The 9,105-nt window shown below is 51.0% G+C and overlaps 2 non-coding genes across 2 annotated transcripts; both read right to left on the bottom strand.

Moving 5' to 3' along the window:
• Nucleotides 1-3,876: 3,876 nt before the first annotated feature.
• On the bottom strand, nt 3,877-3,995 carry LOC137420029 (5S ribosomal RNA). Its single transcript, XR_010983119.2, has one exon. It is a non-coding gene; the product is annotated as a 5S ribosomal RNA (ribosomal RNA).
• A 3,970-nt stretch (nt 3,996-7,965) lies between these two features.
• On the bottom strand, nt 7,966-8,084 carry LOC137419756 (5S ribosomal RNA). The gene has a single exon (XR_010983050.1). It is a non-coding gene; the product is annotated as a 5S ribosomal RNA (ribosomal RNA).
• Nucleotides 8,085-9,105: the final 1,021 nt, after the last annotated feature.

Genomic DNA, 9,105 nt, shown 5'->3' with positions numbered 1-9,105 from the left:
GCAGGGTGGCATGGTGTCCAGGAGGAGGAAAAAAAGCCTACAAGACTGCAGGGTGGTATGGTGTCCAGGAGGAGGAAAAAAAAGCCAACAAGGCTGCAGGGTGGCATGGTGTCCAGGAGGAGGGAAAAAAGCCCACAAGACTGCAGGATGGTATGGTGTCCAGTCGGAGGAAAAAAAGCCTACAAGACTGCAGAGTGGCATGGTGTCCAAGAGGAGGAAAAAAAGCCTCCAAGACTGCAGGGTGGCATGGTGTCCAGGAGGAGGAAAAAAAGCCTACAAGACTGCAGGGTGGTATGGTGTCCAGGAGGAGGAAAAAAAAGCCAACAAGGCTGCAGGGTGGTATGGTGTCAAGGAGGAGGAAAAAAAGCCTCCAAGACAGCAGGGTGGCATTGTGTCCAGGAGGAGGAAAAAAAAGCCTACAAGACAGCAGGGTGGCATGGTGTCCAGGAGGGGGAAAAAAAGCCTACAAGACTGCAGGGTGGCATGGTGTCGAGGAGGAGGAAAAAAAGCCTCCAAGACTGCAGGGTGGTATGGTGTCCAGGAGGAGGAAAAAAAGCCCACAAGACTGCAGGGTGGTATGGTGTCCAGGAGGAGGGAAAAAAGCGCACAAGACTGCAGGGTGGTATGGTGTCCAGTCGGAGGAATAAAAGCCTACAAGACTGCAGAGTGGCATGGTGTCCAGGAGGAGTAAAAATAGCTGACAAGAGTGCAGGGTGGAATGGTGCCCAGGAGGAGGAAAAAAAGCCCACAAGACTGCAGGGTGGTATGGTGTCAAGGAGGAAAAAACGCCTCCAAGACTGCAGGGTGGCATGGTGTCCAGGAGGAGGAAAAAAAGTCTATAAGACTGCAGGGTGGCATGGGGTCCAGGAGATGGAAAAAAAGCCTACAAGACTGCAGGGTGGTATGGTGTCCAGGAGGAGGAAAAAAAGCCTACAAGACTGCAGGGTGGCATGGTGTCCAGGAGGAGGAAAAAAGCCTCCAAGACTGCAGGGTGGTATGGTGTCCAGGAGGAGGAAAAAAAAGCCAACAAGGCTGCAGGGTGGTATGGTGTCAAGGAGGAGGAAAAAAAGCCTCCAAGACAGCAGGGTGGCATGGTGTCCAGGAGGAGGAAAAAAAGCCTACAAGACTGCAGGGTGGTATGGTGTCCAGGAGGAGGAAAAAAAAGCCAACAAGGCTGCAGGGTGGTATGGTGTCAAGGAGGAGGAAAAAAAGCCTACAAGACTGCAGGGTGGCATGGTGTCGAGGAGGAGGAAAAAAAGCCTCCAAGACTGCAGGGTGGCATGGTGTGGAGGAGGAGGAAAAAAAGCCTCCAAGACTGCAGGGTGGTATGGTGTCCAGGAGAGGAAAAAAAGCCCACAAGACTGCAGTGTGGTATGGTGTCCAGGAGGAGGAAAAAAAGCCCACAAGACTGCAGGGTGGCATGGTGTCCAGGAGGAGGAAAAAAAGCCTACAAGACTGCAGGATGGCATGGTGTCCAGGAGGAGGGAAAAAAGCCTACAAGCCTGCAGGGTGGTATGGTGTCCAGTCGGAGGAAAAAAAGCCTACAAGACTGCAGAGTGGCATGGTGTCCAGGAGGAGGAAAAAAAGCCTCCAAGACTGCAGGGTGGCATGGTGTCCAGGAGGAGGACAAAAAGCCAACAAGAGTGCAGGGTGGTATCGTCTCCAGGAGGAGGAAAAATAGCTGACAAGAGTGCAGGGTGGTATGGTGCCCAGGAGGAGGAAAAAAAGCCCACAAGACTGCAGGGTGGCATGGTGTCCAGGAGGAGGAAAAAAAGCCTATAAGACTGCAGGGTGGCATGGTGTCCAGGAGATGGAAAAAAGCCTACAAGACTGCAGGGTGGTATGGTGTCCAGGAGTAGGAAAAAAAAGCCCACAAGACTGCAGGGTGGTATGGTGTCCAGGAGGAGGAAAAAAAGCCCACAAGCCTGCAGGGTGGTATGGTGTCCAGTCGGAGGAAAAAAAGCCGACAAGACTGCAGGGTGGCATGGTGTCGAGGAGGAGGAAAAAAAGCCTCCAAGACAGCAGGGTGGCATGGTGTCCAGGAGGAGGGAAAAAAGCCCACAAGACTGCAGGATGGTATGGTGTCCAGTCGGAGGAAAAAAAGCCTACAAGACTGCAGAGTGGCATGGTGTCCAGGAGGAGGAAAAAAAGCCTCCAAGACTGCAGGGTGGCATGGTGTCCAGGAGGAGGAAAAAAAGCCTACAAGACTGCAGGGTGGTATGGTGTCCAGGAGGAGGAAAAAAAAGCCAACAAGGCTGCAGGGTGGTATGGTGTCAAGGAGGAGGAAAAAAAGCCTCCAAGACAGCAGGGTGGCATTGTGTCCAGGAGGAGGAAAAAAAAGCCTACAAGACAGCAGGGTGGCATGGTGTCCAGGAGGGGGAAAAAAAGCCTACAAGACTGCAGGGTGGCATGGTGTCGAGGAGGAGGAAAAAAAGCCTCCAAGACTGCAGGGTGGTATGGTGTCCAGGAGGAGGAAAAAAAGCCCACAAGACTGCAGGGTGGTATGGTGTCCAGGAGGAGGGAAAAAAGCGCACAAGACTGCAGGGTGGTATGGTGTCCAGTCGGAGGAAGAAAAGCCTACAAGACTGCAGAGTGGCATGGTGTCCAGGAGGAGGAAAAAAAGCCTCCAAGACTGCAGGGTGGCATGGTGTCCAGGAGGAGGAAAAATAGCTGACAAGAGTGCAGGGTGGAATGGTTCCCAGGAGGAGGAAAAAAAGCCCACAAGACTGCAGGGTGGTATGGTGTCAAGGAGGAAAAAACGCCTCCAAGACTGCAGGGTGGCATGGTGTCCAGGAGGAGGAAAAAAAGTCTATAAGACTGCAGGGTGGCATGGGGTCCAGGAGATGGAAAAAAAGCCTACAAGACTGCAGGGTGGTATGGTGTCCAGGAGGAGGAAAAAAAGCCTACAAGACTGCAGGGTGGCATGGTGTCCAGGAGGAGGAAAAAAGCCTCCAAGACTGCAGGGTGGTATGGTGTCCAGGAGGAGGAAAAAAAAGCCAACAAGGCTGCAGGGTGGTATGGTGTCAAGGAGGAGGAAAAAAAGCCTCCAAGACAGCAGGGTGGCATGGTGTCCAGGAGGAGGAAAAAAAGCCTACAAGACTGCAGGGTGGTATGGTGTCCAGGAGGAGGAAAAAAAAGCCAACAAGGCTGCAGGGTGGTATGGTGTCAAGGAGGAGGAAAAAAAGCCTACAAGACTGCAGGGTGGCATGGTGTCCAGGAGGAGGAAAAAAAGCCTCCAAGACTGCAGGGTGGTATGGTGTCCAGGAGGAGGAAAAAAAAGCCAACAAGGCTGCAGGGTGGTATGGTGTCAAGGAGGAGGAAAAAAAGCCTCCAAGACAGCAGGGTGGCATGGTGTCCAGGAGGAGGAAAAAAAGCCTACAAGACTGCAGGGTGGTATGGTGTCCAGGAGGAGGAAAAAAAAGCCAACAAGGCTGCAGGGTGGTATGGTGTCAAGGAGGAGGAAAAAAAGCCTACAAGACTGCAGGGTGGCATGGTGTCGAGGAGGAGGAAAAAAAGCCTCCAAGACTGCAGGGTGGCATGGTGTCGAGGAGGAGGAAAAAAAGCCTCCAAGACTGCAGGGTGGTATGGTGTCGAGGAGGAGGAAAAAAAGCCCACAAGACTGCAGTGTGGTATGGTGTCCAGGAGAGGAAAAAAAGCCCACAAGACTGCAGTGTGGTATGGTGTCCAGGAGGAGGAAAAAAAGCCCACAAGACTGCAGGGTGGCATGGTGTCCAGGAGGAGGAAAAAAAGCCTACAAGACTGCAGGATGGCATGGTGTCCAGGAGGAGGGAAAAAAGCCTACAAGCCTGCAGGGTGGTATGGTGTGCAGTCGGAGGAAAAAAAGCCGACCCAGACTCCCCCTGCAGGAGAAAAAAAAGCCTACAACACCCGGGGTTCCCAGGCGGTCTCCCATCCAGGTACTAACCGGGCCCGAACCTGCTTAGCTTCCGAGATCGGACGAGATCGGGCGTATTCAGGGTGGTATGGTCGTAGGCAATAACTGATTCTCTTTGGAAATACTTGAAGGACCGAAAATGTTTCCCAAGTGAGAGTTTCGTATTTTCTGTCACCAACGGTGGATGGAGGTTATGTTTTTTACCCCTGTCTGTTTGTCTGTCTGTCCGTTTGTGAACAGGATATCTCAAAAGGTTGTGGACGGATTCGGACTAAATTCGGCAGAGATGTGGCGTGTGTGACAAAGACGAAATGATTCGATTTTGGTGAAGATCTGGAATCGGATCCGGCTCCGACAATTCTTTAAAATGATTCTTCACCATTGGGAGACAGGGCCAAAAACGATACATCCAGCAGGATATCTCAAAACGTTATGGACGGATTTGGACGAAGCTTGGTGGAGAGGTTGTGTGTGTGACAAGGAAGAATCGATTCAATTTTGGTGAAGATCTGGATCCGGACCCATCTCGTAGAATTTTAAAGTGATTCTTCACCATCGGGCCAAACAATATAGCCTCTGGCAGGATATCTCAAAAGGTTATGGTAGTTAAGGGGAACTCTGGAATACAAAACGTGACCAGCGCACCTGGTGGAGGTATGCTCTCTTCTGAGTGCCGTTCGAGTTTACTTTTAATTTCCATTTGAAACTTTTCTTTCCATCACGATCTTCTTTTTCAATGGAGAACCCTCGCATTCTTTCCAATTCCTTATCGGTAATGGTAGTGGTGGCAGTTGTACGAGTGGTTTTTATTCGGCTTGTGGGAGTGGTAGTAGTCAGCTAGTAGTCGTAGTCGTAGTCGCAGTGGCGGTACTGATAAAAGTGGGCTCGTTGTAATCGTAGTAGGCCAATAGGGGTGGTGGAAGTACTCGTGGTCGTTAGGAGTAGTTGAAGGCTCGTAGTAGTGGTAGTTGTAGTTGAAGGCGAGGAGTAGTGCGGCAAAAACGAACATACCAGCGAGCGTGTCAGACAGCACAAATCACAGACAATCAAAACAACCCTCCCCCTGCAGGAGAAAAAAAAGCCAACATCACTCTCCCTGCAGGAGAAAAAAAAACTTACAACACTCCCCCTGCAGGAGAAAAAAAACCCTACAACACTCCCTCCCCCTGCAGGAGAAAAAAAGCCTCCAAGACTCCCCCTGCAGGAGAAAAAAATCTTACAACTCTCCCCCTGCAGGAGAAAAAAAAACCCTGCAACACTCCCTCCCCCTGCAGGAGAAAAAAAGCCTGCAAGACTCCCCCTGCAGGAGAAAAAAAAAGCCAACAGCACTCCCCCTGGAGGAGGAAAAAAAGCCAACAACACTCTGCCTGCAGGAGAAAAAAAGCCTACAACACTCCCCCTGCAGGAGAAAAAAAAGCCAACAACACTCCCTCCCCCTGTAGGAGAAAAAAAAGCCTACAAGACTGCAGGGTGGTATGGTGTCCAAGAGGAGGAAAAAAAGCCTACAAGAGTGCAGGGTGGTATGGTGTCCAAGAGGAGGAAAAACAAGCCTACAAGAGTGCAGGGTGGTATGGTGTCCAAGAGGAGGAAAAAAAGCCTACAAGACTGCAGGGTGGTATGGTGTCCAGGAGGAGGAAAAAAGCCGACAAGACTGCAGGGTGGTATGGTGTCCAGGAGGAAGAAAAAAAGCCCACAAGACTGCAGGGTGGTATGGTGTCCAGGAGGGGGAAAAAAGCCTTCAAGACTGCAGGGTGGTATGGTGTCCAGGAGGAGGAAAAAAGCCCACAAGACTGCAGGGTGGTTTGGTGTCCAGGAGGAGGAAAAAAAGCGTACAAGACTGCAGGGTGGTATGGTGTCCAGGAGGAGGAAAAAAAGCCCACAAGACTGCAGGGTGGTATGGTGTCCAGGAGGAGGACAAAAAGCCAACAAGAGTGCAGGGTGCTATCGTCTCCAGGAGGAGGAAAAATAGCTGACAAGAGAGCAGGGTGGTATGGTGCCCAGGAGGAGGAAAAAAAGCCTTCAAGACTGCATGGTGGCATGGGGTCCAGGAGATGGAAAAAAAAGCCTACAAGACTGCAGGGTGGTATGGTGTGCAGGAGGAGGAAAAAAAGCCTACAAGACTGCAGGGTGGTATGGTGTCCAGGAGGAGGAAAAAAACGCCCACAAGACTGCTGGGGGGTATGGTGTCCAGGAGGAGGAAAGAAAGCCCACAAGACTGTAGGGTGGCATGGAGTCCAGGAGGAGGAAAAAAAGCCGACAAGACTGCAGGGTGGAGAGGTGTCCAGTAGGAGGGAAAAAAGCCCACAAGACTGCAGGGTGGTATGGTGTCCAGTCGGAGGAAAAAAAGCCTTCAAGACTGCAGAGTGGCATGGTGTCCAGGAGGAGGAAAAAAAGCCTCCAAGACTGCAGGGTGGTATGGTGTCCAGGAGGAGGAAAAAAAGCCTACAAGACTGCAGAGTGGCATGGTGTCCAGGAGGAGGAAAAAAAGCCTCCAAGACTGCAGGGTGGCATGGTGTCCAGGAGGAGGAAAAAAAGCCTACAAGACTGCAGGGTGGTATGGTGTCCAGGAGTAGGAAAAAAAAGCCCACAAGACTGCAGGGTGGTATGGTGTCCAGGAGGAGGAAAAAAAGCCAACAAGCCTGCAGGGTGGTATGGTGTCCAGTCGGAGGAAAAAAAGCCGACAAGACTGCAGGGTGACATGGTGTCGAGGAGGAGGAAAAAAAGCCTCCAAGACAGCAGGGTGGCATGGTGTCCAGGAGGAGGGAAAAAAGCCCACAAGACTGCAGGATGGTATGGTGTCCAGTCGGAGGAAAAAAAGCCTACAAGACTGCAGAGTGGCATGGTGTCCAGGAGGAGGAAAAAAAGCCTCCAAGACTGCAGGGTGGCATGGTGTCCAGGAGGAGGAAAAAAAGCCTCCAAGACTGCAGGGTGGCATGGTGTCCAGGAGGAGGAAAAAAAGCCCACAAGACTGCAGGGTGGTATGGTGTCCAGGAGGAGGGAAAAAAGCGCACAAGACTGCAGGGTGGTATGGTGTCCAGTCGGAGGAAGAAAAGCCTACAAGACTGCAGAGTGGCATGGTGTCCAGGAGGAGGAAAAAAAGCCTCCAAGACTGCAGGGTGGCATGGTGTCCAGGAGGAGGAAAAATAGCTGACAAGAGTGCAGGGTGGAATGGTTCCCAGGAGGAGGAAAAAAAGCCCACAAGACTGCAGGGTGGTATGGTGTCAAGGAGGAAAAAACGCCTCCAAGACTGCAGGGTGGCATGGTGTCCAGGAGGAGGAAAAAAAGTCTATAAGACTGCAGGGTGGCATGGGGTCCAGGAGATGGAAAAAAAGCCTACAAGACTGCAGGGTGGTATGGTGTCCAGGAGGAGGAAAAAAAGCCTACAAGACTGCAGGGTGGCATGGTGTCCAGGAGGAGGAAAAAAAGCCTCCAAGACTGCAGGGTGGTATGGTGTCCAGGAGGAGGAAAAAAAAGCCAACAAGGCTGCAGGGTGGTATGGTGTCAAGGAGGAGGAAAAAAAGCCTCCAAGACAGCAGGGTGGCATGGTGTCCAGGAGGAGGAAAAAAAGCCTACAAGACTGCAGGGTGGTATGGTGTCCAGGAGGAGGAAAAAAAAGCCAACAAGGCTGCAGGGTGGTATGGTGTCAAGGAGGAGGAAAAAAAGCCTACAAGACTGCAGGGTGGCATGGTGTCGAGGAGGAGGAAAAAAAGCCTCCAAGACTGCAGGGTGGCATGGTGTCGAGGAGGAGGAAAAAAAGCCTCCAAGACTGCAGGGTGGTATGGTGTCGAGGAGGAGGAAAAAAAGCCCACAAGACTGCAGTGTGGTATGGTGTCCAGGAGAGGAAAAAAAGCCCACAAGACTGCAGTGTGGTATGGTGTCCAGGAGGAGGAAAAAAAGCCCACAAGACTGCAGGGTGGCATGGTGTCCAGGAGGAGGAAAAAAAGCCTACAAGACTGCAGGATGGCATGGTGTCCAGGAGGAGGGAAAAAAGCCTACAAGCCTGCAGGGTGGTATGGTGTGCAGTCGGAGGAAAAAAAGCCGACCCAGACTCCCCCTGCAGGAGAAAAAAAAGCCTACAACACCCGGGGTTCCCAGGCGGTCTCCCATCCAGGTACTAACCGGGCCCGAACCTGCTTAGCTTCCGAGATCGGACGAGATCGGGCGTATTCAGGGTGGTATGGTCGTAGGCAATAACTGATTCTCTTTGGAAATACTTGAAGGGCCGAAAATGTTTCCCAAGTGAGAGTTTCGTATTTTCTGTCACGAACGGTGGATGGAGGTTATGTTTTTTACCCCTGTCTGTTTGTCTGTCTGTCCGTTTGTGAACAGGATATCTCAAAAGGTTGTGGACGGATTCGGACTAAATTCGGCAGAGATGTGGCGTGTGTGACAAAGACGAAATGATTCGATTTTGGTGAAGATCTGGAATCGGATCCGGCTCCGACAATTCTTTAAAATGATTCTTCACCATTGGGAGACAGGGCCAAAAACGATACATCCAGCAGGATATCTCAAAACGTTATGGACGGATTTGGACGAAGCTTGGTGGAGAGGTTGTGTGTGTGACAAGGAAGAATCGATTCAATTTTGGTGAAGATCTGGATCCGGACCCATCTCGTAGAATTTTAAAGTGATTCTTCACCATCGGGCCAAACAATATAGCCTCTGGCAGGATATCTCAAAAGGTTATGGTAGTTAAGGGGAACTCTGGAATACAAAACGTGACCAGCGCACCTGGTGGAGGTATGCTCTCTTCTGAGTGCCGTTCGAGTTTACTTTTAATTTCCATTTGAAACTTTTCTTTCCATCACGATCTTCTTTTTCAATGGAGAACCCTCGCATTCTTTCCAATTCCTTATCGGTAATGGTAGTGGTGGCAGTTGTACGAGTGGTTTTTATTCGGCTTGTGGGAGTGGTAGTAGTCAGCTAGTAGTCGTAGTCGTAGTCGCAGTGGCGGTACTGATAAAAGTGGGCTCGTTGTAATCGTAGTAGGCCAATAGGGGTGGTGGAAGTACTCGTGGTCGTTAGGAGTAGTTGAAGGCTCGTAGTAGTGGTAGTTGTAGTTGAAGGCGAGGAGTAGTGCGGCAAAAACGAACATACCAGCGAGCGTGTCAGACAGCACAAATCACAGACAATCAAAACAACCCTCCCCCTGCAGGAGAAAAAAAAGCCAACATCACTCTCCCTGCAGGAGAAAAAAAAACTTACAA

Source organism: Myxine glutinosa, chromosome 1 (assembly GCF_964187855.1).
Source record: "Myxine glutinosa chromosome 1, kmMyxGlut1.1, whole genome shotgun sequence".
Lineage (NCBI taxonomy): Eukaryota > Metazoa > Chordata > Myxini > Myxiniformes > Myxinidae > Myxine > Myxine glutinosa.
The sequence above is the reverse complement of the archived record's forward strand: the minus strand, read 5'-3'. Positions and strand labels throughout refer to the sequence as shown.